Here is a 26,591-nt window from a genome sequence, read left to right on the forward strand (position 1 = left end):
TCAACAACAAAATCTAGTCTTTCCCTCGATGTTCTACAGAATAACAAAGAATCAGCTGTGGCCTTAAGGATTAGGGCAACTAACCAGGCATGGGGATGTACACCTGTAATTCTACTACTTGAGGGGTAGCGGGCACAAGGATCAGGAGTTCGAGGTCAGCCTAAGCCATATGACACCCTGTCTCACAATGAAATGGGGAGTCAGAGGAAGGCTAGCAAGAAACTAACAAAAAAGATGAAAAGAAAGAAAGAGAGAAAGGAAGGAAGGAAGGAAGGAAGGAAGGAAGGAAGAAAGAAAGAAAGAAAGAAAGAAAGAAGGAAAGAAAGAAAGAAAGAAAGAGAAAGAAAGAAAATGTAATTCTCATAGCCCTGGTAACTATGGTAACTGCTTTCCCTGAACCAATTTTAAGTAGCCGCTGCTAAAAACAGTTATGAGAACTCTGGTAGCCAATGATGGAGACATAATGGGTAGGGTGAAAAAAGTCTCCATAATGTGTATAACAGTCTGAAGACCCCTGAGACCTACAGCAAGTCCAGAGGGGCCTTGGAGACTCCTCTAAAATTGAAGTGACACAAATCTCTGGCAAGGTCTTCAGTTTGGTAAGAACAGATCATAGATCACAGCCTCTTAACCGGCCTTCTGTCATCAAGACAAAAAAGAAAAAGAAGTACTAAATCATTGCTGGAGGGTCAGCAAGATGGTTCATCGGGTAAAGGTGCTTGCGGCCAGAATGATGGCCGTAGTTTGGTCCCCAGAATCCGAAAGATTCTGATGGAAAGAGAAAAATTACTGACTCTAGCAAGTTGGCCCCTGACTTCCACACACATGCTATGACGTGAGCCTGTCCACATCCACACATAAAATAAATGCTTTAGAAAAAAGTTCAAAAAGTTAGGGATGTCCTCCAATACACAGCCATTTTCAAGACCAGCTTGGGACGAGACCCTGTCTCATCAATAATAAATAATAATAAATAGTATTAGTTAATTAATTAAAAAGAAAACATCCCTGACACAATTTTAAGGTTTTTTTTTTTTTCAATGCAGAGTTTCTCTGTGTAACCCACCAGAAATTCCAAATTTCTCTTATATGTGCTGGTAAAATAGAAATAAAGTCTGTGTGTTTTTTTATCCTCCTCTCTGGTGTGAGAACAGAGGCTGCCCATGACAGCTTTCCTGTCACACAATGAAACACAGGAATCCTTGCTGGTCAAGTCTAGTAACTCACTGAAGGATCCTTCCCTCCCAACAACCATTCATTATTTACTATCATGCAGAGGGCGGTGAAGAGAAAGCAAGATGTGTCTTAGCAGGACATACCTATGTCGTTATTCTTCTCACAGAGAATGTGGTTTTTCCTTGAAGAGTTGAACAGTTGGGCCAATCAGATCTGATCTTGCATTCAAATTAACCTAAAAGTGAAGAGAATCAGATGTAGGTAAGGTTTTAAAGAACAAGAAAGCATCCTTCCTTTTTGTGTTGTTTGGAGACAGGGTATCCAGTACCCCGAACTGACTGGCCTTGAATTTGTGGCACCCTCTTTTGCCTGTGCTTCCCAAATGCCAGTATTACAGGCATGTGCCACCATGCCTGGCCAATAACCTGTTTTAATTGAAACATAAACAGTCTACTTTTCCTTTCTCTGCACTTAAAGTCTTTAGAGGAAAGGGCAATTTCTTTAATTAGCATGTCTGCCATAGTCTTGTACGTTCTCACAAACTGGCTGGGGGGGCAGTGTGACCCCACCAAGACCCGGGGCTCCGGAGACATGTTTCTTCCATGTTTCTTCTGACTGCAGCAAACTCAAGCTACTTTTACTCTTTATCCCACAACACGATCCTGAACAATGCAGACAGGACAGGTGTCATCGATGTGATATATGACATAAATGAGATGGCTTTAGAGCAAGGCAGTACAGCAAGTGAGTCATGCCCTTTCTCCCAGACATACAGCAATAGCAGGCATGATGGGAGCCAAGGGAAGTAAAAAGTGCAAAGACAAGGCTCCAAAAATACAAAAGAACAGCAAACTGTACACAAAGCTCTGTTCTTCATGAATATTAATTCATTTACTCCTTCCCATCCCTGTGGGACAGATGTAAGTATCATTCCATTTTACAGGTGGGGAAACTGAGGCCTATGAAGATTAAGTTTGCCCAAGGTCATAAGACAGATAGGCAGAAAGGCCAATGCTCATTTCTGACTCCAGAGACCTTGATACAGTGCTGTTGGAAAGTCACCAAGAGAAGTAAACAAGGAAATGAACAGCATGGAGGTCAAACACAGAAGACACTAAAGGCTCTCCCCAAATCACAGGTATACAGGCAGAGTAGGTATCCAACCTCCACTTGTTTCTAATTCACCACACTAACATTACTGAGGGAAAAAATGAAAAGCAGGTTAACGGGAGGCTCACTAGCCTTCACAGTGACCCTGCTCTACTTCACGTTCGTATGAGCTCTTCATATTCCAAGACAAATTAGCCACAAGGGCCAGGGTGTGGTGAGGTAGGAACTGCAGATCAGTGTCCCCAGCCACATCACAGGCCACCTGGGCCCACCAGGCCCAAAGGCTCAGCTGGAGGATGAAAACAAGACACAGTCCTGACTCAAGATCTATCTAAGCTGCTGGCCCATGGCCTGGTGTTATCTTTGCTTGACTTTGGCGGTGGTTGTGATTATCTCATTCTGGCTGGCCTTGAACTCTTGGCAGTCCTCCCTCTTCAGCCTTTTATGTACTAGGATTATAGATGCGAGTCACCATGCCTGGCTTTGCCTGGCTTTTAGGGAGAAATGTTTTGTTTGTATGTTTATTAGTTGTCAAACATCAAATTGCAAGCAAAAATCTATACTTCCGTTTTTTTCTTAAAAAACAAACAAACAAAAAAACTAAACAAACAAAAAACCAAACCAGAAGATTTGGTAAAATAGAGCCTGCCATAGCAACAATGAATGAGCCTGTTCCTCCAGACACACATATTCTGTGAGTCTGTAAAGTCTTTGATACTGACCCCACCACCCCAGTCCAATTTAATCATTTCTTATACCTGAGTCATCCCTATAATTATCTTCCAGAGCATGTACTCCTTGGAAAAACCTATCTAAAGTCTCTTATAGTCTGTATTGTCTGAATATTTTAAAATATCAAGTATATGCACAAATGATAAAATCATAGCCAAGTTTTGAAAGGCAAAATGTCAAAGCTTATAGGATGTGTTTACTATATTCATCAATTAAAGTCTATTTATGCTTAAACTTCCTATAAACTGTTTGAGGAAACCTTGACAAACCATTTTCCCCTGGGAATGTGTCTTGCTGAGTAAACTGACATGCTCCTGGGTCCCTTGCAGCTAGGTGAGTCCATTTGACTAAATCCTGGCCAATTCTAAAAGTCTGGTTTCATTTCTAAGAAAACTCCTTTAAAAGGTAGTCAGCCCTCCTGCCCTCTTCTCTTCCTGCCTCCCTGAAATACAGACAACATGGCTGCAACTCCAGCAGACATCTTGGGCCATGAAAAAACCTTGGAGTAACTCTATAAGTCTATTAAAACCAACAGATTGGAAGGTGATTTAGTGGAGCTACCATATCAGACCTAGGCCATCTGTCTGGGGATTCCTTTTATGTGAAAGAATAGTTTATACCACTGTTATTTCTAGATGATTTCACTGTACAATTTCCAGTGACACATAAGGAAATACTATATACCTACCTCTGTGATGCTAGAAGCATCAATTGTCAAGTATAAGATGCTTCTGCTGCTACTTATAAGAGTGTTTTAATTTATTTTCAAAACCCACTATTATTATCATTAGCTATTTTGTTAGAAAAAAAGCTTTAAGGGCTAGGGGTAGAACTCAGTGGTAGAATATTTCTAAAACGTGCAAGGCATTGGGTTCATTACTTGGTAGCACAAGGAAAGACAGACTTCATGAATGTATTCATGATAGCTGGCTTTAAGATAGTAACTAACAAAATATATGAAAAAAGTTAAAATCTAGTACAGTCAAAATAAACACAACTATGTATGTTGTCCACCAGAGGGGAAAGAGAAACCAGTCAGATGAGTGGGTCCCCAGATGGAAAGAGCTAACAGAGCATTCTGACCCCTCAGGTTTATGACATGCTCTCAGTGGAAGGAGAGCTTTTCTGGAACAGAATTATTTTAAAGATAAGCAGGACTTTAGAGAGGACTTTCATTGATGGCGTTCTCCTACAGCTTTTTTTTTTTTTTAAATAGCAAATGCAGCAAAGAATTAATTTCCTCAACCCTTGAAAAATGACAAGGTTTTAAAACTTAACTTAGGGTAGACAATTCCATGGATGGTTTACAATTATTATGACCCAAATTTACAGCCTTGGCCCAACGCTTGAGTCTAAGGGTCCTGAGCAGCAAGTCAGCTTTGCATGCCCCTGAGGAGTGCAACCCTTAAATCCTAGCAGGCTTAAGCAGCCGACTATTGACTGGGTGCTTGGCATGGCACAGAACTACAATTAAGTACTGTCTGAATACAACCAAGGGGAAAACAAGCTAGGGTTCTGTGTACTTTAGGAACTTGGAGATGAGAATACTTGAGCAACGAAGGGCCTGGAACAGCTACACACAGAAGTAGGCCTCAGTGTATCAAGTCTAGGACTTTAGAAGTATGTGTATGTCTGTACAATAAATACCAACCTACCTACCTGTCAGTCTATGCAGGTATTAAACTAGGAATCATCAGGAAATTCCAAAACAAAGCTCTTCACATCCATTTCCATTCATCTCTGTTTTTCTTTTTTACAAATCTGACCTGTCACTTAATATTAAATATTCTAAACTTTGTCTAGACTTATCAAACTTAGATTCTATAGCCATACTACCCTAAATATGTTGGATTTCATCTGATATTGGAAGCTATTCAAGGTCTGGCTAGGTTATTACTCAGATGTAAGACATACCGAACTCAACACTATTTTCAGTGCTCCCCCACTCCATTTTCTAGGCAGATGAAATCCAGTTGGAATGAGCCCTGAGCAGTCTCAGATGGTGAAAACAAGTCACAGGGGGCTGGGGGACTGGGTGTGTGAAGGAAGGGACCAGTCTTTCCCCACCTGTCTCCATTGAGTTGGACTTCCCATATATCAGTCTTTATTCTGTGGGTTACCCTATACCCCAGTCCTGCTATTTTATGAGTAAATTTTGGTGCTGTAACTGATAGTTAGTTCTATTTGTCATCTATATATCATCCAAAAGAAAATGCAGGTTGCTGCCAAATGTCCAGCATGGGGTCATTAAGGGAGCTCTCAGCATTGCTGTTGGACTCTAAGACTTGCTTGGCTGGTATTTCCACCCATGCTGAAGGCCTAGGCTGTGCCTCCCATGCTTTTCATTGCTCTCCTGTGGCCAAGAGTATCACTTAGGATGCAGGCCCCTGAGACCTGGGACCTAGAACCTGTTCTACCTAGTCAACTTGAAACAGTCACTTAGCTTTTCAGGCCCTAAGGATTTTGGCTGTAAAATGAGAGGCTTGGATTAGAGTAGAAAACTCTTTCAATTTGAAATGTCTGAGATTCTGGGGATACAATTGCAGTTGTTGGCTAAAACGCACAAGGGGAAGAAATCTGTGTTTCGTGACAGAATGTAGTCCCTGCGTTCCTGCCTCAGACCACACACAATAAAATCCACATACCCAAGTCTTTGTTCTTTCTCCAAATCAATTAAAGTTATATATTTTCAGCTGTGTCATTTATACCAATAATTCCATTATATTACTCTACTAAGTGTCTCAAAATATTGGCTATCACCATCATCACTACTAAATTCTCTTCTTAATCTGACATGCAGAAATCACACAAAATACGCCTGGCTGAAGAACACCAGGGCATCATCAAACAATGAGACAGCTAGCTGATTATCTACTGGGACTACCTCCAACAAGATTAAAATTAATCCCAGAATATTCTCCTCCAGAGTCCTCCACAGAGGAACCCTGTTAGAGATTAAATACACCACTGGATAATAGATGGTGATCATCAAAGGGTTCCAAACAGCTGGGCATGGTGGTATACACCCGAGTCCTACGATTCAGGGGAACGGAAGCAGGAGGACTGTGGGCAAGCTCCAGGCCCACTTGGTCTGTAACACAGTGAGAAGCTCTGTCAAGAAAGAAAGTAAAAGAAAGAAAGAAAGAAAGAAAGAAAGAAAGAAAGAAAGAAAGTTCCAAGCTACATAGCTCCTGGTTTTATGCTAACGGCCTTCTGATATTCCCACCGTGTCCTGCAGAGGGTCTCTCCTGTAGAAGTCAAGCCCCTTATAATTACCTCCCCTTGTAGGAAGTCCATGCCTCTCCCCACCTTAACCCACAACTCTAGGCTAGCACATAGAAGGCCTCTGGCAACTGAAGGTGTTAGGGGGTTAAGGAACAAGTCCCTGCCACAAAAATATGACCTATGTCCACTCCATGTCATACTGATGTGGCACAAAAAAAAAAAAAAAAAAAAAAGCAGTCAACCCTAGTGTGGGTAGCACAAGACCTTTGGAGAGAGTGGAAAAGAGCTATTTCACAGAGAAGTCAGAGCTGTCATATGATAAAGGAATTAAGTGGCAAGCTCAGGATAAGATGGCTAGGAGAAAGCCTAGTGTCCACTCTCAAGATGTGTCTTGCACCCTGGAGTTATTTGTCACTAAGGTATTTTTCTATTGCTGTAATAAAATACCATGACCAAGGCATTGGGCACATTGTTCCAGAAAGCTAGAGTCCACTGCAGCAGGACAGAAGTGGCAGCAGGAGGCTGAGGGTCATATCTTGAACATTGAGCAGGAAGCAGAAGAGCAGGATTGGCTCCAGGCTTTCAAAGCTCAGAGCCCACCCCTAGTAAGACACCTCCTCCAGCAAGGCCACACCTCTCTAAACAGTGCCATCAACAGGACCAAATAAATATTCAAGCACCTGAGCCTAAAGGAAACATTTCTTTTTTTATTTTTATTTTTTTAGATTTTATTTATTTATTATGTATACAGTCTTCTGCCTGCATTCAGGCAGACGGCACCAGATCTCATTCAAGGCAGTTGTGAGCCACCATGTGGTTGCTGGGAATTGAACTCAGGACCTCTGGAAGAACAGTCAGTGCTCTTAACCGCTGAGCTATCTCTCCAGCTATAGGGGACATTTCTAACCAAACCATCACACTCCCGTAGATGGAAGATTTTCAGAGGAACTTCCAAGAGATTTTGAGATTCGGCCTCATCTACTGAGAACTGGGCAATCCCTGACAACCTGGGTCCCACTCTGGGTCTAATACCCCAGGTGGTTGAACATCTGAGCCAGCAGCTCACAGAACATGTCCACGTGACCTAAATCCCTCCCCCTCAGAGTTTGGGGAGGATGGAGTGTTTACTCATGTGCTCTGGGCTCTGAAAGACCCTCCTTCTGGACCACCACTGTTTCAAACTCCCAAGTGATGAGAAAGCCTGGCAACTGCACCAATTCTCATTCAAAAGATGCCAAGAGGCATTTATTTTTCAGCATCAGCACTGAGTAACTAGCTGTTTCCCAACTTGCTGTTTTCTATTGGTAACTGACTCTTGGGGCCACCCAGGAAGATCAGAGCAGGTTTCCCATGCTGAAGTTGTTGGAGTTGAGAGGATGAAAGCTACAACTTAGAAGACCCCTCACTAGCCACAGTAACACAGGCACCATCCCAGAATTCTGGAGCTGCCAGCAATGGAGCCATATAGAGTAAGACTTTGTCTCAAGACCAAAACCAAACCCAAACAAAAAACCAATAGGCACACACAGAGAGATAGACCGACAGACAGGCAGGCAGGCAGACACACATACACACACGCACAGTCACACACAGTCACACACAGACACACAGACACACACACACACACACACACACACAGACACACACACACACACACACACACACACACTTACTGAATAAGACTGACATCTCTCATAAATTAGATCTTGGAAGATGAAAGTCTGCACAAAGTCACACATAATTTGATTAAGTAGAAGACATGTTAGATAATTAAATATATTTATGTTAATGCTGCCTTCAATTTCATTAAAAATTCAGACCTTGAAATTCCTTTTTCTTTTTGTAAACACACTCAGGTGGATAGTTTTATTTAACAGTATTCCTCTACAAAGTTGTAAGGTCATAACCTATTGAAGTTTCCAAAGATGGCTTCTGAGTTCCTGGTCAAAAACAAAACCTGGGTCTGGAGAGATGCTCAGGGGTGAAGGCCATCTATTCAGTTCAGGACTTGGGTTGGGTTCCCAGCACCCACAGGGAGCCTCACAACCATCCACAACTCCAGTATGAGGGTATCTGATGCCTTTTCTGACTTCTGTGGGTCAGACTCATAGTCCAAACACCCATACACAGAAAATAGACTAAACCCCAAAAGGGATTTTTTCAGAAAAGCAAGAACATGAAGACTTCACATGGAAATGTCAGGAATGGCTACTAACCCACCAGCTTTCACGAAAGTAACTCACTAAACTAAAAATATCTGAAGACTGAGTCACCAGTTACACATGATCATTTAATTGGGCACTTTGCATTTGCAGAAATGCTGAAGAGAAGCTGGTCTCTCCCGCTTGCAAAGAAGCTGGTGTGGAGGGGGGGATGTGCTATGCCCTGGAGAAGGATGGAGAAACGCCTAGAACCTGCTGCTCCCCCACTTAGAAATGTTCTTTACCATAAAGAAACCAGCCCATGCTGAGAAGGAACAAACAAACAAAAACAAAAGCCAGCTGTTTCCTCTAGAGATTCCAGAATCTTCAAAGAGGACATTTCTAAGAAAATATTTTAATAGATTCAATAACTCCAAATATTGCATTTTTCAAAACTATACTAAAACTAAACTCTATTATCAAAGCAAATTCTCAGTTTCTCAGAATCTGACAAACGCCATTGCTTCATTTGCTGCAAAGACAGACTCACACCTACCACCCCGCCTCCCTTCTTCTTTTTTGGGGGGAGGGGAGTGTTTCCACTGTGTAACAGCCCTTGCAGTTCCAGAATTCACTCTGTAGGCTAGGCTGGCCTCAAACTCACAGAGATCAGCCTATCAGTGTCTCCTGAGTGCTGGGATTAAAGGTGTGCGCTGCCACCACCCAGTCCTGACTCCCTTCTTTTCTCCTTTCTTTCTTCACAGAGTCATGTGCATTCTAGACTGACCCAGAATTTACCAAACAGCTAAGGATAACCTCAAATTCCTTATCCTATGCCCCCCACGCCCTCTCAAGTGCTGGGATCATAGGCATGTCATCATGCCCAGCTGCACACGGTAAGGCTCAAATCCGAGGCTCCATGAACGCTAGGCGGCATTCTCAATCAAGCTTCATCCCCAGACCCATCTGCCAGATTTTTTTCAGAGAAGGGTACAAGTGAAAAGAACAGCTCCCGATCTACAGCAAAAAGAAACTCCCGGCATGTCCCAGGAGCCACACAGACAAGCTGCCACTCTGCAGACAAGCTTCTAGAAGGGAAGGAATGAGGATGCAGGTGGGAGCCAGTGGGAGCATGGTTAGGAAGCTGCTAATCTTGCATCTCACCATGGTGAGCATCAAACAGCAGATCTGCAAGGAGACCTGACCCACGTGCCAAGCCCTTCACCTCCCCATGGGGAAAACTGACTCATCTCATCCTTCCAGGCCTGCTGGAGCTGAGCTTGCTCATCCTCCTGCCCCTCTCTGCTCTGTGGCTCTCTCTATCTGCTGTGAGAGCAATGGCTCTCCTCAGGTCTGTACCACTGGGCCCTTAATAAAAGCTAGACAGTGTTGACAGCTCTAGCATCTTCATCCTTCTGAGACTGACAGAAGGCTCTGGGGGCAAGAGAATGTAGTGTGCACAGCTTTGGAAGGCACTCTACTTCTTCAAGCTGTAAAAGCACCTTGGAAGCTATGAGCAGAAACAAGAGCCTCTGCCAGCCCACAGCAGCAGGCTTAGAGGTCACATGGGCTCCACTGAGACCCAGTCTCAGATAACAGGTGTGAGCAGCCAACACAGATAAGTACGAACCACTGATTGTGGGCCCTGAGCAGCAAAGGAAGGACAGGGGAGTGTCAAGTTCTCTGCTGTCAGTTCTATGGATTCTGAGAACTGGAACTTCCAGGGCACAACCCAAGTGGTAACTTGATGCCAGAGAGAGAGGGGGTGGGGATACCATGCACACCCTCTATACTTCTACCAATGACATCTAGAGTGACTGTCCCCTAAGCATTCTGTGCTGTGTAGCTTTGGGTGGGTTTCTTGCTCTCCCTGGATATTTTGAGACAGCTTGAGAGCCCATGTGACCTATCCGAACACCACAGGTTTTAGGATCAGAGGCCCTAGGTTTGAATCCTGAGTCTGCCAAGTAATCTTAGGTAAATCATAGAAACTTCATGTTAATTCGTACTTTCGCCTAAAAATGAGGGAGCATAGGTTCCTTTACAGGCTAAAGAGGGAAAGAAGCTGAACTATGGAACTACAGGAACCATATGGGTTAAGAAGGCTTTAATATTATAAAATATTTACAGACACACAAGAGGCTCACAAACATTTTGAGCTCTTAAAGGGAAAGTTACTTCTAGGTTAGAGAACTGGCCATTTGAAAGCAACTGTAAGGGACTTTCAATACACGTGGCCTGGCACCTGCCGCCAGGCATCCCTGAGCTTGGCTTTATCAGATCTTTGCATGGAGGATACTGAACAATCTAGAAAAATAAAAATTCAAAAGGAAGCACACTGGGTTGGTATATTTTAGGGTTTGAGCTAAATGGATTGCTTTGCCAAGTAAAGAAATAGAAGTAAGTTCACACCCTCAAATGTTCCTGTCTCCCCATCCATCCAATACAAACACCCCACTGTTGCTCTGGGCCTTGCTTGCTCTCTCTTGCCTCCCACTCTAGAAGCAAAATTTCTCAGCCTTTTTAAAGCCCAAGGGCGAGTCCCAACTGCCACCCTTAGTCTGCCAGCAGCCTTCCTCTTTTAACTTTTGCCCAAATTTAGTTTTGCCCATAACTAACAGGCACCTGCTCTAAGTCAACACCCGACCCTTCCTCTGTGACATACACTATAAGGACCAGCAGACAGGTCCCTGATGGAGCTCTTCCTCTTCAGGGTCTTCCCAACACACAAACACTGCCACTTCTTTAGTGTCCTGGGAGGTTAGAAAGCTGCCAGGGAGGGAGATGGTTTCAACAGAAGTAGGGCAAATCCTTCCCCACAGTTGGGGAGACGATACAACCATTTACCGAAAATTAACCCACCTACTTTAAGTGGCCAAGGCAGTGCTTTGCAAATGAAAAGGACAGAGCCTACTGGAGATGTGTTCATATCAACTGTGAGAAGTGTTCATGCCAACTGTGGGAGGGGGTGCTTTATAGACCACACCCTATTCTGTCATTCTACCCTAATCCTACTGTATCAAGGACCTCTCAGCTTCAGTCTTCCTTCTGTGGGTATAACACAGGAAGTATAATACACAGATCTGTAGAGTAGTGGAAGTGCTACCCAAGCAGGAGTAAGCGCAGGCTCCTGAAGGCCAGCAACAAACCCTGGGAGATGCCATTACAGTTGGGGATCCTTGAGGAGAGTGAGAAATGGGGTGTGTACGGCCATCAGGGTCACAAGCTAAGCTGAGGTTCAGACTGTGAGGCAGACAGAACCAGAGGGATGGGTTTGGAGTGGAGACCATGAGTCATTGTGGAATGACGCTTCAGCGCTCTATTTAAAAGGGGAATTCCAGGAGTCAGCCTGGAAGATGGTGCCACACAAATGTTGTCATGGCTGTGGGTAATGAGCCGAGTATATCGTTCTGTTCATGTGAGGGACTGACATAAGGCTGGAAGGTGTGAGGAACATTTACTTGGCTATTGGAACCAGACTCTTGGCTCTGTTGGGACATGTATTGTCACTCACCATTGGAGTCACAATGACAACTCATTTTGCAGGAACTTTTGTATGGGGGGGGGGCTATCTCCTGTAGACTCTAAGACCACAATGGCCTACCTTCACATGTAAATGCCCATTCATGACCAGAAAATTTGCTAGTCTCATCTCTTCATAAGAATGACAAGTCTCGCCAGGCGGTGGTGGCGCACGCCTTTAATCCCAGCACTTGGGAGGCAGAGGCAGGCAGATCTCTGTGAGTTCAAGACCAGCCTGGTCTACAAGAGCTAGTTCCAGGACAGCCTCCAAAGCCACAGAGAAACATTGTCTCGAAAAAACAAAAAATAAAACAAAAAAATAAAATGACAAGTCGCTTTTCCTTACTCTCCATACTGGGGATCCCAGCCAATTTGGCCTTTCTAACTAAATCTTCCTATTGACATTCTACATAGATGTGTTGAGCACAGAGTGGGCATCTTGTAAACAGATTGAGCCAGTGGGAAAGAATTAGCCTGAAGTACCACTACTGTGATCCTTAAGCAGAATTTCCTTGCCAGAGTATTCCATTGGGTTGAGGGGTGGGCAGCTGCCTTGCCCTTGTGTGCTGAGAGAGAAAGCTCAATGTGACCTGGGCTGGCGGCAGCTTTGGGGTATTTAAAAGACCATCTTGAAAACCGTTTCTCCATCTAAAATAAAGGTTTTCAATTTTCTGTCATTCAGAGAAGCTACTGTCCAAAGCTATATTTTTCCTACTTTTTCCCTGTGTGACTAAAGAACAGCTCAGTAGGCCAAAAAGTAAGAAATCTACTTCAGACATGGCTGTCTCACAAACAAAGATAACTTGTAGTGGAAACAAGCGATCATAGATAGAAGGAAGGAAAGGCCCCTGAAGGAAACAGAGCTGGAAACCTCTCCATAGACTGGAAGGAGCTGATAAATACTGAGACCTTTAGAAGGCAATCCTTCTGCAGCTCTGTTGAGACAGTCGATGCCACAACTTTGTCTATAGTGTTTTCTAGTAGACATAAGCTCATTTAAATAGTACTAATCCTAGGTTAATCTAGACGAAGAAGCCAGTCAGATTATAAAATAAGCTTCCTTTTTAGCATCTGAGGGAAACAGAAGTCCTTTAGAGCAATTGGTGCCCCACAGTTTTCCACCTCCAGAGAGACTTCCTCTGATCTGTAGTGCCAGCAGGGGAGGGGGCCTACTCCTGGGCTCTCGGGAAAGACAGGTTTGGCCTAAAGTGCAGTTGTACTACACACTATTTATATTACTTTGGTCAAGTTTCTTAACCTCTTGGTACCTCATTAAATGGATATAATAGAACCTTCTTTGAAGAGTCATTGAGAGGCCAAGCACCCTATGCCAGAGCATCCTGCTATTATGAGTTTAAAGATACAAACACTATGCAAACTTGGCAATGGTATTCTCAGCAGAGAGGGCAAAGAAGGGGCTTCCTGTATCCGAGACCAGAAGACCTTATTCCAGAGCCAAATGACAGCTGCTTAAGCTTGGCTAGTCTGCTGTCTAATCTGCCTGTGAGCCACAACCACCCTCCCATCCCCAACATTAGCAGGTACTAAGGCAATAACTGGATCACCAGTATGTGGGAACATCCCCCTACACACACACACACACACACACACACACACACACACACACACACACACGCACCACATGCATACCACGCAAACATACCACACATGCTTACCACACACAGACACATACAGCACACATATACATAACACACACACATTTGAGTGCACAGTCCTTCCCTTATTGCAGACCACTAGCGTCTCCCTCACTCACCCAGGCTTGCCCTGGGATCTAATATCACATTTGGCTTTGACATCATTATCTTTAACACACTAGATCTTAAACAAGGAACAGAACTGGATGATGGGAAGTGTTCTACTTGGGTAGCTCCACAGTTTATCAAGTGTTAGTGATGTTAATACATGACCTCAATTACTCCTCAAACAAGGCACAGAATGCATTAGTGTTGACAGCAGAGGCAAACTTCATAATTTACTACTTACAAAGTGTACGCTCAGACATTACCTAATTTGGTACTTGCAGCAGCTTTGAGTGTTATGAATGCAAACAAGGAAACTGAGGCCCAGGGACCCCTCCCTGTGCTAGGCTCTGGGAAAGGCTCTAGGAACGTGGGGAGGGGGGTCCCATGTTAGAGCTGAATGGAGCCCACCACTTGACAGAGCCCCTTGACAGGGGTTCTCTAAGGCCTTTCCCATTCAAAGATAGACATAAAGACATTTGCATTCCCCCTATGAGCTCTATGGTGACAATGCCAGTGCCACATCCACCTTCCTCTGTTAAGGCTAAAATAACTTGTAGTGGATGTTATTAATGACAGACCAAAGGAAAGGGGCTATTTTCTAAATTGGGGAAAATATCCTTGGCTATCTCTTCTCCTTGGCATTTTCCGTCATCTCACTGTTCAGAAGGACACATTTTTTTTTCCAATGGCATTGACAAGAATGAGTGAGCACTTTATGCACACTTCAGACTCAGAGAGGGAACTGCAGCCAGAGTCCTTGGAAGCTGAAGTTTACTTATGAATACAGTTCACCTCCCCCCACCTCCCGGGAGTGCAGAGCCTGGAACACAGGGAGCCTCCCTTGGGCTAAGCATAGCCCACAGAGACACACATAGTGCCCAAGTCCCCTGGAAAGGTGCTGATGGCAGAGTCCCAGGTCATCTCCAGCACAGAAAGAGCCCCATGAGCATTTCTGAAAACATGAAATCAGTGAGCATTTCCCCTGCATCGAAGATTCCAGTCCAATCACAGAATCCTAGAAAGGTTGATTTTTTTTTCTCCCTCCATTTCTAGAGCTAAACAATTTCATACATGAATACATGAGAAAAGATTGCCAAAAGACTGATACATGTGGCAATTTGCTAAAATAAATCATGCCATGTTACCTGAACACAAGGAAGGAAGAGAAAAACATGGGCAATATGCTGTCAGCTATATAAAAAAAGTTAGAAAAGGGATATTAATGTAACACACATCTGCTGTGCTACATATAAAATACATCTAAAAAAATATACGAGGCACTAATAATAGTCATTACTTCCAGGAACATTCTTCTGCCCAGGTCACACCATGTCAATACATTGCCTGTTCAAAAGCAGATAAAACTCTCTACCATACAAAGGGCCCAGCTCCTCCAATAAATCACAGGGGAATGGGGAAAGAGGAAAAGGGAGGGGGGCTCTGAAGCTTAGGAGGAGAGTGCTTGCCTGGCGTGTGTAACAAGTCAGGCACGGTGGTGCACACCTGTAATCCCAGCACTCAGGAGGGCTAAGGAAGGAGAATGGTGTGCACTTCAGGTTAACCTGGGCTATAGAGTGAGACCCTGTCCCAAACAACCACCTCATAAAGAGACAAGGATACAAAGACACAGTGTCATAAATGGTAGAACAATGAACTAGAATGATTACAAGTCAAGAGATCAGCCAAGCTTGGGCATATCCAGGGTGGTATGGCTGTAGAACGGTTACATTCAATGAATAATTGAATACTGGATGTTAAAAGGATTAGTGTTAATTTTTTTAATGTTAGATATATAATAAGAGAGTATTTTGAAGAGATATCATGGAAATATTTACATATGTAACAACATAATTGGGGTTGAATTTAAGATAAATGTGGGTTGGGGAAAGTAGCTACAAGAATATTGGAAACTCCATTATTCATAAGCTGGTGATGGGCCCTTGGTCCGTGGAGGCTCACTATATGATTCTGGCTACTATGTATCTTTAAAATTGCCTCCAAAGCCACAGAGAAACCCTGTCTCAAAAAAAACAAAACAAAACAAAAAATTCCACAGTAAAAAGCTAACAAGGGCATGAGTGGTTATTTAGTAACAGACAAGAGCCTTGCTAGCCAATGAGATACAAATTCACCCCTAGCCTTCAGTTCCAGTCAAGTTCAGGGCAATAGCCCCTGAGCTCATGTGTTACCCTGTCAAATAAGCTTTGGCTGCTGGCTGCTGCCATTTTGACATTGTGTTTAGGTCATACAAATAATTTATTTTATCCAAATTATTTATTATATTATTTCTTCATTTGAAAAGTCCCTGCCTCTTTTTTTGTGCTAAGCCCATCTTTGCATTTTTTCTGTTAATGGGGTTTCCTGACTCCAACCCATCAGGATTTCCCACACATACATGAGGGTTACCAAGGCTGCATTGTGGACCCTAATAGTATTTAGTAATTCCAACATTCCAGGATGGGTCTGTCAAGTTTTTCCAATTATCATTCACATAAAACAAAAAAGACTGAGTGCTGAGTGTTCATCTGAGACCTCAGGAAACCTCACAAATAGACCCTGGGCCCTGGATTGAGAAATTTTAGCCCAAGGTCAGAGTGCTGGTACTACGGAGGCGGAGGCGAGCAAACAGGACCTGGGACCTGATGAGAGAGGTCACCCCCTGACATGCTACATCATGTGCTTAATAGGCTTACACACATGCTTCAGAAAATCTCATGTGTAAACACTGCCCAGGTGGTGGTGGTGGTGCTCGTTCTTTAACCCCAGCACTCAGGAGGCAGAGGCAGGTGGATCTCTATGAGTTCGAGGTCAACCTGGTCTACAGAGCGAGTTCCAGGTCAGCCAGGGCTGTCACACAGAGAAACCCTGTTTCAGAAAGAAAGAAAGAAAGAAAGAAAGAAAGAAAGAAAGAAAGAAAGATACAAATCCAACATGAACAATCCAGACCCCAGGGAGTTAAAGAACAATTTCCCCTATCAGTTTTATTTCTCTCTAACATGCTAGAAACTCATGGTCTGTACCGCCCCAGATGCTGGATTTGCAAGCCCGCCAAAAAGTACCACATCCAGAGAAAGCTGAACTGAATGGATGCCCTGATTTCCCAGTACTGCTTAAGGAACCTGAAGTGGGTGAGGCCTCTTCATGAATACAGTCTTCTTCCACAAGGGGATCTAGACCCTCCCAAATGCCATGATTCAACAGACACCAGGACAATCTTTTGACCTTGTGTAGAAGAGTCCCTGTTAGAAGCTAACATATCTGTTCATGAATAAAATTTATTCATGAATAAAATGAAGGTGATAAGTGATCTTAGGTTTGCATTCCTTATTTGAAAAATTTTGAATCTGGGTGAACTTGTGTTGAACTTCCTGGTTTTTTGTTTTGTTTTGTTTTGTTTTTTCACTGCCCTCACTGACATGACTAAGCAAACAGTATACAAATACATGTCCAGATGATGGTGCACAAACTGGGGGCACTTGTTGGCAGATTTTGTCTCTTTTATTAGAGAAAGGATGGAAAAGAATAACTGGTAATAACACCCCCGTCTTCATGTGCACAAGAAGGTACCTGTGGTACACACAGATGCTGTGGGTGCTCAGCAGTGAGCTAAGACCAGGAAGTGATGACTCAAGACTGGCCCCTCTGACTAACGCCTTGAACATTCAGTCATTTCCAAAGTGACTTTAGACTGGACTCAGAGGAAAATAAAGCAAGATAGAGGCTGAGGCACATTCAAAGAAAACCCAAAACCCACAGGCAAAATCTAAGAACCACAGAAGACCAAAAGATCATGTTCAAATCAATGTGGTTATACAGCCACAGGAAACTCCACTGTGGAGAACCAGAAACCCTCTCCTTAGACCCAAAGAACGCTTCAGTTAGCAAGGCTGGCGTGGATCAGAATGTGGAAGTGGCAAAATGATCTGGAGAGCCTGGGAAGCACTTACAATCAGGTTAACAGAAGTTGCGTATAGATCCGGGGGCAATGGAAGTTGTCAGAGCTGTTTCTTCCCGAGGCAAGAGAAAAGAGGTGTGGCACTTATTAATGCTCCCCAAACAGGAAGTCCTGAGGGGAAGGGCAGGCTCCTCTCTGCTGTTCAAAGGTGAGAACACAGAGAAAGCTGTGGTGTGGGATACGGGGGCCAGGAGACAGGAGCTGGAAACAAAACTCTCTGGATACCAGAGAACACAGTGAACTGGCTCTGGCATTGCCTGCATGTTCTGCCCTAAGGGCATGGTTGGGTAGTGCCTAAGGGTCTGTGTGTCCCTCACTCTTCACTGTCCCAGCTCTCCTTCACAGGCTAACCTGGAGAAGCCTTGTGCCTCTCCAAGCATTTTCTCAGGCTCAGAGTCCTAGTGAGGGGCTGGGAGCCAGATAGATCCCTGACAAACAGATAGGGAAAGGAGTAACATAAGTAAAATGGAAAACTTCCTCACCCTCATAACCCGAGACAAAGGCCTGGCAGGTTTTCTCTCCCAACAGCAGACATTCCTCCTGGCTGACCTGTCCAGGCTGTCAGGTATTCAAAGCTGGTCCTCAAAATGTTTATTTGAAGCTGTGAGTCTATCAGCTTCCCTTTCTTTAAGTTGACCAATTCAAAATAAGGGAAAGGGACCCAGCCCAGGCCCAGAAACACAATTCCCAGCCCTGGTATGTGTGTGTGTTGGGGGGGGGGGACGTGATGGGGTGATTTCAGTCTCTGAATGCCCTCTTCACTTTGTGGGGAGTCTCTCTGTGTGCCCTTTGCTATGTGTATATGCTAATTTACTTTTAATAAAGTTTGTTGCCGGTTGCTGCCTGCTGTGTCTGAGATTTTTCACCCCTACCTTTTAATCCTTTAACTGGTAGAAAAAAGGGACCTTTAGACAGCAGAGTAGGACAAAGAGAAGAAAAACATCTGTCTCCAAACTACCACAGAATACTTTAAGATTCTCCTGCAAAGCTGCTGCCTAAACACGAGGGCGGCTAAGCAGCCTTCAGAGCAGAAAGCGAGATCTAAAATAGACGGCCTTCATGCAGGGTGACGTGGACGCGTGTTTCATCTTGCCAAGAAAAATTAAGTGAAGAAAGTAAGGTTTCAAACAGCTTGCCTAAAGTGTGTGCTACCATTTGGGTAAAAAGGGTGGGGCGTGTCAAATAAAGCAGGTGATGGGTGCAGGGGTGAGGACAGAGGCATGCATTTATTTCCTAATCTTTGCACTTTTCAAATATTCTCTCATCAAAGAAATGTGTAACTCCCCCCCCCCCCAGAGACAGACTCTCACATTGTAAACCAGGCTGACTGGAACTTCTTGTGTAGCCCACGCTGGTGTTGGGCAATCCTCCTGCCCCAACCTCCCAAATCCTGGGATAACTTGGATTTGTATTGCCCATTTAAAAAAACAAAACAACAACAACAACAACAAAACAGAACTGCATTTTTCAAGAGTGACATTTCTCATATAGATTCAATATTTTGTACTTTTCAATGTATAATTTCTTCAAATATGTTTTTAGTGGGGCCAGAAAAGTGGTTTGGCAGATAAATTAGGTGCCTGTCGATAAACATGACAACCTGTATTGGATCCTAGGAACCCATAGGATGGAAGGGGAGAATCAATCCCCAAAGTTGTCTAATCACAACACGCACACCATAGCATGTATACACATACATAAATGCAAACACAGCAAATAAGTGTACAACATTTAAAAAATTAAAATGAACAACAACAAAGGCCAAGCTAGGTGTGCTGGCTCACACCTTTAATCCCAGCACTCAGGAGGCAGAAGCAAACAGATTTCTGTGTTCAAGGCTAGCCTAGTCTACCTATTAAGTTTTAGGCCAGTCAGAGCAAAGAGAGATCCCATCTCAAACAAACCACCAAAATTTGAATAAAGAGCATTACATTTTAAAATTTTAAATAGAATCAATTTTAAAACAAAATAGTTTTGTGTGATAAAGCAGACATACTTGTTGGTTTGGTTATCTGTGTTTCCAACATATACCTGGTGAAGAATTTGTGACCTAACAGACCTCCACTTGGCTGGGGATGTAGCTCAGTTGACAGACTGCTGGCACTGGGTTCCATCCTCAGTACCATATAACAAACTGGCCAACTAATGCAATGACCTGTGATGCCAGCCTCTCCAGAGGCCCAATCAAGGGGACCAGGAGTCAAGGTTATCCCTCACCTCAGCCAGTTCCTGGCCAACCTGGGCTCCACTTAGACAAGTGAAAAATCAGAAACTATGCAAACTTATGCTACCAATGTTCTGATTCTTTAATCTACTCTTTACTTGACTGTTGCCTGATGATTGTGAAAGACCAGAGAATGGGTCTGTGTGTAACAAGTGCTTTGTCCAACTAGCCCGGAACATACACTTCAGGGTCCTCGTGGGGTTCTTCATCAGTCTCCTGCAGCCATTTTTTTTTTTTTTTTTTTTTTTTTTTTTTTTGGTTTTTCGAGACAGGGTTTCTCTGTGGCTTTGGAGGCTGTCCTGGAACTAGCTCTTGTAGACCAGGCTGGTCTCGAACTCAAGAGATCCGCCTGCCTCTGCCTCCAGAGTGCTGGGATTAAAGGTGTGCGCCACCAACGCCCCACTCCTGCAGCCATTTTATAAACTGAAAAGATTTAATTCCCATACATGATGCTCTGGAGCCAAGATAGCAAAACTAATAATAATAATAATAATAATAATAATAATAATAATAATAACAATCTGTAAGTGGAAACACAATCGTTAAAAGAAGACAGTGTAGTGGCTGGTGATGCCTGTAATCCCAGCACTTGAGAGGATCAAGAGATCAAGGTTATCCTTGGATGTACAGTGAGTTTGAGGCCAGCCTAGGCTACAGGAGGCCCTGTCTCAAAATAAAAACAAAACCAGTTCTTATGGAAAATAAGTTTAGCACCTGTAATGTTATCAACGCTGAACAGAAACAAGGGCTTAAAATGGCTGTAATCACTGGGCATCAGAGCTGAATGTCTGGAATCACAGGACCCTGGAGGCTGGGGCAGTAGGACCAGGAGAAGCCAAGCCTGACTGCATATGTAGATCCTGTCTCAAACATCACCATCAGAACACAGAGAGAGAGACAGAGACAGACAGACAGACAGACAGACAGACAGACAGACACAGAAGAATGAAAGGCTGTTGTATAATCCTAACTAACACTAGACCACATCAAAAGGTTCTCCACCCTTCCAGTGTGTGTTCCTGGGAAAGCCAAGATGAAATAGAAAGGCTTACAACACTTCATGTCCTGGGTCATCAACTCTTCAACTGGTCAATGAGGGTTCAAACCCTACAGTCAAAAATTCAAACACTGTAGGCTATGGTTCTGGCAGAAATTATGCCAGGTGGGATTCCGTTATACTGAAAGTGTCCATCAGCCAGGGGGTTCCACAGAACCAGATTTTAAAAGGGGAAAGAAAGAAAGAAAGAAAGAAAGAAAGAAAGAAAGAAAGAAAGAAAGAAAGGAAAGAAGTGATCTCCCCTGTCTGCCACAGGGCCAGAGGTTATGCTGAGCTCCAGGGCAGGAACTGTAAGCTAAATGGTGGAACCTCTGTACTCTACAGGTTCTGTCAGAGATGACTAGGAAAAAGGTGTCAGTTTGGGAAGGAGGGAATGGCAGTGACTAGGAAGTCATCCTTCTGTTAGAATGCCAGGGGAAAAAAGCAATGCACCAAAGAAAAGAAACCATTACTCTAAAATGGCTGAGTGGTAAGCATCCAAGGCAAAGCCCCGAACTCAGGGTCATAATCCTAGGTGCCCATCTATGAAGAGTAATCAACTTCAGTGACACCTAGAGAAGGAAAAAATGACAGGGGATGTAGTTTCTGCAAAATCCAAAAACTTGAAAAATAAACAAAGAAATAAAAGTGACAGGCATCTTTTCACTTACAGAAAACAGCTCTGCACACAGAGGGCACTTCAATAGGGTGAATTCAACATTCCCTTAGAACCTAGTGGACTTCAAAAAGCATCAAAGAGGTAGTATAAATGAAAGTGAAGGTAAAAGGGGGATGGATGAGAACTTTTGATAAAATGAAAAGAGAAAGACCACTGCATTGCACTGCCATCTGGGTTGTTTCAAGCTCTGTAAAAGGAGGTGGAGTGGGGGAGGGGGAGATGCAGACAGAGGAATGAACAAGTAGGTGGCCAGCAAAGATCCTTCTTGCTTTCGCGTCTCTGCCAGGCTGCTGCTGCCGCTCCCCCTACTCAAATGACTAAGAAACTTGCTTAAATACACTAAACACAGGATCCCTGAACTTCTTCTGTAAAGCTCTTAATTCAGTGGGTCATGAAATCTTAATCTAAAAACACTCGTCCATTTATAATCAAGCTGAATCACACTGACAACTGGGGAGGGAGGCTGGGCAGAGAGAATTTGAGTTTGGAAGGACTGGGACCCTGGGGACTTTGGTTTACCACTTTGATTCACTTTAACTCCCTTTAAAGGTGCCAGAAATACCAGTGTCTAAGAAGAGTGTTATCACAAGGTGGGAACTAACAGAGGAACTACATTCTCCAATTCAATACAAGGAAAAACAGAAAAAAAAATGTGATGCAATTAAGAAACTCGTGTTAGAATATAGAATATATTTAAGAATGAAGAATGTTGGATGGTAGATATGAAGGAAAGCTATAGAGAAAGGTGACAACATGCTATTTGGCAGTTCTATTATGATTAGCGTGTGCCAGGCACTGTTCTAATGTTCCCAAGAGTGCATATTTTTCTAATCTTTAACCAAAGTGCCAGCATCGTTCCTTGCATTAATTGGTGAAGAAACAGGCACAGAGAGGTTGGATAACTTGCCCCAAATTACACAGCTAAGAAGAAGCAGGACTAAGATTCAAACCCAGGCACTGATACACTGAAATCTGTGCTTCTAATCTCTCTGGGCTCCTCTAGAACTTAAACAAAGAATGAGAACTAGGCTGGGAGTAAAATTTAAGGCATGTCCTGACTAGATCTGGGGTCATGAGGTTAACTCTTAGTCATGGCCCTGTGATGACCAGCCAGCCTGGTAACCATCCCAGGCCTTAAGTGTCTTATCTGTACAGTAAGGGAAATGAATTAGATGAGCTGTGGCATTTTAGCTCTGAAAGATCCCAAGTTCATGCTGACCATTAGCAGCATGGACTGGCCTGCCTTCTGGCTGGCTGAAAGCTTCATTTATCCTCACATGAGCAAGGTGGTTTACAATTATTTCTTCTGCTTCCTGACCTTCAGGCAAGGCTGTGAAGAGGGGAAATGCACTCTGCTTAATGTGGTTGTAACCCAATGGCCCTTGAAAAGCTCTGGGTACAGATCATGTTGACTCTGCCAAACCTGCAATCCCTCCCCGGTCTATTCTCAGATCCTGCCTCTGGGCCAGGTAAAATTGACAAGCTGGAGGTGGAGGCACCCACATAGAGGAACCAGAAGGACTAACCCCAGCTGAACACTGAAATAAACCACTCGATTAATTCACCTTTTTGGTATAATCTATTCCACTTACATGCAGGCATGCACACATGCACGTGAGAGCTAAAACCTCAAAAATCATTATGGGTGAATTCAACACCCCCTTGGAATCTAGAGGACTCTGGTAACTACCCCACTCAACCTAGTCATCAAATGTTGCCCAGAGTGCACTGGTGGATGGAGAAGGGCCTTACAGATGGATCATACAATCCTTCCCTTCCCAAGCATCCCAGACAGGTGGCTGTCATCTGGCCTCTGCCTAGGCACTTCCAAGGTCGATGCTCTGGCTGCCTAGCCTGGCAGGCAGCCCAGGGCGCTGCTGGACAGTTCTTGCTATGGGGAAAGCCCACGAAACACCTAGAACAGTTGCTTCACAAGCTCAATAAAGTGCGCCTCCAAGTAGGTCAAAAATTGCTTCCCTAGAACGTGAACCCATCAGTCGAAGGTGAGCACGGGGATCCCAAAACGCAAAGGCCCAACAATTATCTCGGGCTTGTAGTCAGGCCCTTTCAGATTTCCAGCATCCAGCAACCCTGTTCCCCGAGTCTGGCCCGGCGGATACCTCCCCCGGCCCAATAGTGGGCATCGATGGGGAACAGGGGGTGGCAGCCAGGAGGCCTCTGTCGGCCTTGTCCCCAACCTCGGTTCTTCGAGCAGGAGAGGACAAAGGACCTTCAGGAAGGCGTATCCCACCCGTGGGTTGGGCTGCCCCGCCACTAGACAAGCTGGCCCTCCGGATCCCCGCAGTGCCAGGTGACAGTCCCTGAACAGTCTCCACAGATCCGGAGCACACAGGCTGCGGCGCGATGGGCCGAGCCACGCTGGGGACCGGGGACTCGGGATTCTGGCCCGACGCCTCCAGAGAGCGATCCCGGCTTGGTGGAACTCTCTTAGCTGAGGCTTTACCTGCGCTCGTTGACTCCAGCGGTCCAGCTCGCCCGGTGTCCGGTTCCCGCAGCTCCACGGCTGCCGGCTGCGCTCATAGAAATACAGCCGGAACCCCTGGCCAGCGCAGCTCCCGCCGCTACCGGCCCCGCCCAGGCAACTGCCGCCACGCCCCTGACGACCGCCTCTGCCACGCCCCTAAGCAAGGGTACCCCACTGCTCATTGGATAACCAAGCGGCCACTCTATTTGTTCAGAGCGCTTATTGCGCTTGGTTGGCAGCCCATTGGTCGGTGGGGCTGTTCCTCAGGGTGGAGGAGGTGATTCTTAGCAGACAGTTCTTCTACAATTGGTTACTTTTGATGTCTTCGGCCAGTGGGCAAAGACACTATTGGGTAAGGCCAGCCCCAAGAGGCGGGATAAAGGGAGCTGGCTAGAGGTGGGTTGTGTTTGATGGTTGATACCGGGTGAGGTGATGGGAGAAGGGTCCATTGTGACTGCTAGCTGGGTTCTGGACCTGGAAAGCTCTGGAATCCCATGGGGACGAATGGGGGAAAGGGATAGCCCAGCTGTGGGGTTCTCAGCTCTGGTGTGCCCCAGGAGGACGGACCTGTAGCTCAGGACGCAGGTGACGAAATGTGGAGTCCTAACTTCGAAGGCCAGAGGTGGTGAGTCACCAAGCCAGAAAGGGACAAAGAAGTGAAGGCTGCGACCTCTGACCTCTTTCAGCTAAGGACGTGGGTGGGGGCATGCGGGGCTTTATGAACCTGTTATTGCCTCTCTGTTCTTTCATTCTTTAAGCAACCGTTACAGGTTGGAAGCTTCTTGGAAGAAGGTAAAAGCTTTGAAGTCAAGTTAGAAGGAAGGATGTGCTAGCAGTGCGGCCTCGGCCGCGTCATTTAGCCTTTCGGCGTTGTGCTGATTTCATTTGGTAAGTGCTGATGAGAAGATGAGGGCGAACAGTGCCTGGCATTCCACAGGCCTTCATCAAGACTCACTCACTGTTCGCCACTCACCCTCTCCATCCATGCAGCTAGGCCCAGTTCTAAAATTCTGCGAGCCTGAGGCTGCGTGTGCAATGGCACGTGCTTGACTAAGAATAGAACACTGATGACTGGAAATGCCACTCCAGTGGGGCAGCAAGGGACACACTGCCAAGACTCAGAGAGGCTACAAGAGAGGATGTAGAAGACATGGAAGAACCACATAGCCAGAGGAAGGAGGTTGTATTTGAAGCAATGCTAAATTTTCGCCAACACATTTCAGGATGGTGACAAGGAAATTAGGAGCCAACTCACAGAGTGGGAGCAAACTGGGTATGGTGGCTCATGATTGTTATCACAGCAGAAGACTGAGGCAGGATTGCTGTAAGCCGAAAGCCAGACTGAGCCTTGTCACAAACAAAGAAAAACAGCAATGTGAGCAAATAGCATCCTTTGAAGGGTGCTCAGTGCTGAACCAAAAGTCACTCTGTAAAGAACCTGTCAGGCTCTCCTGAAGCCTGTTTCTCATTCTAAAGGTATGGGATGCCCCAGAGTGTAGACAGAATGGACTCTTGGAACTGCATTGAACCCCAGACCTTTAAGCACCAATGGGAGGGGAGAGAATACATCACTGTTGTGTTTTTTTATCCCATTGTTATGTTACCTCAATAAAGTTTCATCTCAAGGCTTATTTATTCCTCTGTATTCTGTCCCATCTTGACAAAAAGCCCAGGCTTTGGTAGCAAACAATTTTACTGAGGATCAGCCTTCCCCATGGTCCTGACTTCTCTACTGAAACGGTTTAGACTTGGAGAGATGAGCTTTTGATTTGTCACCAGATAAGGCTGTTAACCAGTTTGATATAGCCATCTCACTAATACACAGGTACCAAGACATCGTGTGGTAGGTGTGTCATAAATATGTACTATTGCCAATTAAGAAATTCTTAAAAATGATGAATTTATAAATAGATTTGCTGTCAGTTGAGAGTTGTATTCATGAGTGTGGGTGAAGGCGTGTGTGTGGGTGCACACACTTGGTTCTAAGCTACAGTTTTCTGGTTTTTCCTTTAAATAGAGCTGGTTGGTGGTATTGCACATGGTTGCACACGTGCTGAGGAAGCCAGCTCAGCCTGATTTGGGTCTCCTCCTGCACATGTCTGCTGGGCCTGAGACATCTTCTTTGGCCTTGGAATGGCTGCAGTGGCTCCTGGGATCTCAGATGAGTTCTCTAGCTTAAAGCCCAGCCATAAAAGTGACTGTTTATAATAAACAGCAGACAGCTCACCATGGTAAAAGTGGGTTTTCCCTCCTGTCTCAGGAACCTAGGTTCAGCCAGCAGTGCTAGCAAAGGACATCTGCCAGTTTGGGAATTCTCAAACATAGTGGGCCACTGAGGCTTAAGAAGCAGTGCAGACTAAGCCTAGGCAGAGGAGGGAGCTCACAGGACTTTGTGACTGGGTGGCCTGAAGAAGGATCCATTATCATAATGACGCTCAAAGCACTGTTTTCTTATTTATCTCCGGTTTCCATTTCCTCCCCTCTCTCAGGGCTCTTGCCATATTCTGTTTAATCATATTATTCCATTTTACAAAACATTGATT

General features: G+C 44.7%; 1 protein-coding gene and 1 long non-coding RNA gene across 2 annotated transcripts in view; one reads left to right on the plus strand and one right to left on the minus strand.

Annotated features, from left to right (window-relative positions):
* The window catches only part of Abhd2 (abhydrolase domain containing 2, acylglycerol lipase), a 93,856-nt gene extending 69,689 nt beyond the window's left edge, over positions 1 to 24,167 (minus strand). The window contains exons 1-2 of the mRNA XM_027408187.2: positions 24,028 to 24,167; positions 1,320 to 1,411 (exon numbers count right to left, since the gene is read on the minus strand). The gene's annotated coding sequence lies outside the window, so the exon portion shown is untranslated. The remainder of the gene's footprint in view (positions 1 to 1,319; positions 1,412 to 24,027) is intronic.
* A 283-nt stretch (positions 24,168 to 24,450) lies between these two features.
* Positions 24,451 to 25,679, plus strand: LOC103164340. Its single transcript, XR_003483937.1, has 3 exons — positions 24,451 to 24,673; positions 24,807 to 24,936; positions 25,039 to 25,679. It is a non-coding gene; the product is annotated as an uncharacterized LOC103164340 (long non-coding RNA).
* Positions 25,680 to 26,591: the final 912 nt, after the last annotated feature.

The sequence above is a fragment of the Cricetulus griseus genome, chromosome 3, assembly GCF_003668045.3.
Source record: "Cricetulus griseus strain 17A/GY chromosome 3, alternate assembly CriGri-PICRH-1.0, whole genome shotgun sequence".
Lineage (NCBI taxonomy): Eukaryota > Metazoa > Chordata > Mammalia > Rodentia > Cricetidae > Cricetulus > Cricetulus griseus.